Source organism: Mus musculus, chromosome 2 (genome assembly GCF_000001635.26).
Source record: "Mus musculus strain C57BL/6J chromosome 2, GRCm38.p6 C57BL/6J".
Classification (NCBI taxonomy): Eukaryota; Metazoa; Chordata; class Mammalia; order Rodentia; family Muridae; genus Mus; species Mus musculus.
The window spans coordinates 102464928-102469546 of NC_000068.7; positions in this window are offsets into that span (position 1 = coordinate 102464928).

Consider the following 4619-nt stretch of genomic DNA (forward strand, 5'->3'; position numbering starts at 1 on the left):
TGATGCTATGTTTATAACTGAGTGAGGTCCTGGGAGGTGGTGGGCACTGTGGAACAAAGGCTCACAGTGGACGAAATAAGTGTCAGGAGCACACTCTTGGGGCCCACTCTTGTCCCAACTCTCCCCTCTCTTCTGCTCTTGTCTGCCACCTTTCTGTTACATCTGCTCCCAGCCACAGCAGTTTGCCTTTCTAGGGCCCAGAAACATGCATTCATGACCAGGGACCAAAACCTTTGAAACCAAGAGCAAAAATAAAACTTTCCCCTTTTAAGTTGATTTTCTCAAAGATTCTGTCACAGTGACTGAAAGCTGATTTAAAAGCAGAATTTTAGGTTAAGCCTTTAAGTCTATTCTCTTTTTATTGCTAAATATAAAATTTTGGTTAACTTTTGGAGAATTTCCTATGTGAAGTCTGTTGTTAACATGTGGTGGTGGCGGCAGAAGCACACACCTTTAATCCTAGCACTTGGGAGGCAGAGGCAGGCAGATTTCTGAGTTCAAGGCCAGCCTGGTCTGCAAAGTGAGTTCCAGGACAGCCAGGGCTACACAGAGAAACCCTGTCTTGAAAAAAAAAAAACAAAAAACAAACAAACCAAAAACCAAAACCAAAAACTAACCAACCAAACAAAAAATACACATAAGTTCTGTGAACAGCCTACAGTCCATAACTATGTGCTCAGAAAGGACAGGAGGACTCTTCTAATACCTATGTGGAAAAAAATATTCCTTCCTCCCATCCCTCCTGGTCCCCCCTCTCTCCCTCTGTCTGTCTGTTTTTTAGATACTGAATTTACTAAGTAGCCAAGGATGTCCTTGAACCCCCAGCCTCCTGCACATACCTCCCAAGGGCCGGGATTACAGGAGCATGCCCCCATGTGCTGTGTAGGCAGTGCTGGGGACTGAGTCCTGGGCTTCGTGCATGTTCGTAGAGGTGCATGCCGTTGGACAGCATCCTCAGCCTCAGCCTCAGCCTCAGCCTCAGCCTCAGCCTCAGCCTCAGCCTCAGCCTCAGCCTCAGCCTCAGGGTGTCCTCTTCCCTGGAGGCACTGAAGCAGGACAGCAGGTTGACTGGCTTTCTTAAAATTAAAGGTCCTGTGAAGTGTGTGCTAACTGCCTCTGGCCATAACGGGAATAAAAATGGCATTGCTTCAGATGGTGCCATGCACTAATTAAAGCAGCAGAGACAGGAACAACAGAAATACAACAGCAACACAAATGAGAGTCCTGGGCTTCGGCTCACTCCCCTAGCAGGACGGTTGAATTTAAATTTCCATTATTTTGAGTGAATGGGGCCCCTAGGAATCATATAGGGATGGTATTTTATGTGATTTCAGGAAAGTCTCTCTTATAGCAAGAGAGCTTTTATGAAACTCTGCTGTGCATTGTCGAAAAATAAAAGTACCAAATACACACATTTCCAGGAAAAAAGTCCAGGCAGATACATACATAAATTCTAATAGCAGATTACAGAGGAAGGCATTAAAGAGAAAGGACTTTTTTTTCCCTAAAAAAAAAAAAATTATTTCTAGAGTCATTACATTTTATATGTAGGTTATTTATTTATTTATTTATTTATTTATTTATTTATTATATGTAAGTACACTGTAGCTGTCTTCAGACACACTAGAACAGGACGTCAGATCTCATTAGGGATGGTTGTGAGCCACCATGTGGTTGCTGGGATTTGAACTCAGGACCTCTGGAAGAGCAGTCAGTGCTCTTAACTGCTAAGCCATCTCTCCAGCCTCCAATAGTAGGTATTTAGAAAAAAAAACCCACTTTTTAAAAGCATCTATCACTTATACATAATGAAATGTTTCATTGTGACATTTTCACACATTCACACGTATTTCAATCATACTTACAATCTAGCTATCCTCTCTTGATTCTTTCTTACGCCTATCAGTCTTCTTCCTCTTGCCAACCAGCACTTCTTCCAGGTGTGTGTGTCCGTCCATCCAAATGAGTATTATCAGGGTGTGGTTTGTGGGTGAGAATTTGTGGGTGAGAAACATGAGTACCTTACGAGTACCTATACCACTGTAGAAAATGTCTTACCCTCCACCATCAACCTTTAATTATATAAATCCCTAGATAGGGGCAGGCCCATGAGCATCTCCCTCTTTCAAGACAGGGTGTTGATGAGCCTGATCTTAGAGGGATTTTGGCATCACCTCCTTTTGAGCAGACAGGACCAACTGATAGCTTGTCTCTGGAATAGTTTGTGCTTCACTGCCCTAGATCATCAGAAGAGAGAGGAGACAATGACTCCTAAGAAGCAGGATGGTGGGTGTAGCTCAACAGGTAGAGTGCTTGCCTAGATGCTGTGACCCCTCAGATCCCCAGCTCTGCACAAAGCCCACATGTGGCTCACATCTATCATCTTAGCGTTCTGGAGGTAGAAATAGAAAGATCAGAAGTTCAAGGCCATTCTTGACCGCAGAGTGAGTTCAAGGGCAGCCTGAGAAACAGGAGATCCTGTAAGAACTCCTGCTCTCATTACCCTTCACAAAAAATATTAAGAAGCTGCCCTACTGGAGGATGTGAGCCTTGGTAATAGCTGCAGAGAGAAATGAAAGCAGAAGGTGTGAGCCTAAGTGAAAGACATGGCTCCAGGTATCACTTGAGTTGACATAGTGACCACACTATGGCCTGAGAGTAGCCCAGTGGCTGATTCTGGACCATAGAGGGACCCAAAGAATTCAAGATTTGGCTATTTAGATACTGAAAAAATAGTACAAGGGATTAGAATACTCACAGGAATTATGTTGGGAGAAGAAAAAGACTGAAGTCTGTTGCCAGCTGGAGTAGAGCCTGTGTCTGGAAAGGAGACATCTCACAGTTCTGACATCTTGTCAGATTTTCTTGAAGGAGAGAATGAAGCAGAGACAACAGTGATGGGAAGGCCACACCTTGACAAGGGCTGCTCAGCTATGCATGCCCTTTGTCATCTATTTAAACCTGAGCCTCATGTTAGAACCTCAGAGATGGACCCAGGGAAAGGAGGGGGTCATTGGGCCTCTCTGATCCTCATACCAGCGTGACCACATTGAATCTCTCTCTCTCTCTCTCTTTCTCTCTCTCTCTCTCTCTCCCTCTCTCTCTCTCTCTCTCTCTGATTTCACTATTACCTGTCTGTTTAACTGTTTAACATGAGGGCAGGCCAAACCTAGTTTGAGTGGCCAGAGCCCAGACTCTAACAACTCTAGTAACAATCTCATTGGTTCCTCTCCAAAGGGCAGGTAGTAGATGTTTATATTGTGTCAGCAATTATAGCACAGTCACCTTCTTCAAACTCCCATTATTCTTGGAAGAGTCTAACACTGGGATTACCACTCTTCCACAGATCTTTTCTGCTTCCAAGCCCCACCCTTGTGCAGTAGAGAGCTTCTATAAAGCTCCAGCAACAACAGCATTGAAATCAAATGTTACTGGTATCTGCTATTGGGGTGGTGCAGGCCTGGAGGGGAGGTTGGGTGATTTCTTTGGCGCCCACCTCAAACTCCCACAGCGATGCCCAACCAGGGACTGGGAGTTCAGTAACATTTCCCCTGTCTGCTCAGTGCCCCTAAAAGGCAGCCTTCCTCCCACAGTCCTCAGGGAGAGCTTTTAGCAGAGGAGCAACTGTTGACTCGGGCTTTGTTTGCTTGCATTTAATAAATGCGGGCTCTTAGCTTAATAGGCCAGTTATTGTGCATCATCAAAATGGCAAATTAATTGCCAAGGACTGTGCTTGAGATATACCAGAGGTGTAACCAAGTCAGCCTCTTGCTACTAATGTGCACTATGCATTGTATTTCTGGCCAGTTGGTATTTAGCTCAAGTAACTATGTTGCTAAACCGGAGCCAGTTAAGTGGAAGCGAAGAATGAGTGTGGGAAGGTGAGGGGGGTTGGATCAGTCAGTGCAGAGAGAGACTCACTTACTAGACACTCCCACCTGCCAGCATGCCAGTGCAGGCTCAGGAAGCCTGGCCGGATTAACAATAGTTCATCATCCAGGGACAGAGCCAGTTATCATCCTTGCTTCAAGTACCTTCCCTTTGGTTATAAACTTATAGCCATGATGTCAATGACAGCCACTGTTCTCTGTGCTCATGGTGGTGTGACAGGTGCTTTGAGTGAGTAATCTCCAGTTCTGATTTGCAGAGGAGAAGCTGGCCGGGACTTGTCAAATAGTCTGCCCAAGGTCATGGATATGGGTTAACTGGCAGAGCTGGGTTTCAAAGGTAGAACACTGAGTGCTAAGGCTATCGTCTCTCCAGTTACAGAGACCCTGAAGCCCTGAGCATGGGAGTTTGGGGCAATACAAAGGAAGGAGCTGCCCTTGCCTTCTTGGAATTCTGGCTGATAACCAGAGCAGCTTGCTTTACTCCTGCATTAAGCCCTGCATTAAGTTCCATCATACTTCTTGCGTGCAGCTCCTCATGGCTGCTGAGGAGAGGCACCCTGCCCTGTGTCTGTGAATTCACTGCTTTCTGCATCCCTGTGTATCCAGCAGGAGGGCTTAGCATCACACTGATGAGAACGAACAAATTCCCAAGGACAAAAAGAGTAAGTCCTACCCTGTGTTCTGCACCCTCTGACAAACCCCCTGTTCTGCTTTGTGAACCTATCTAAA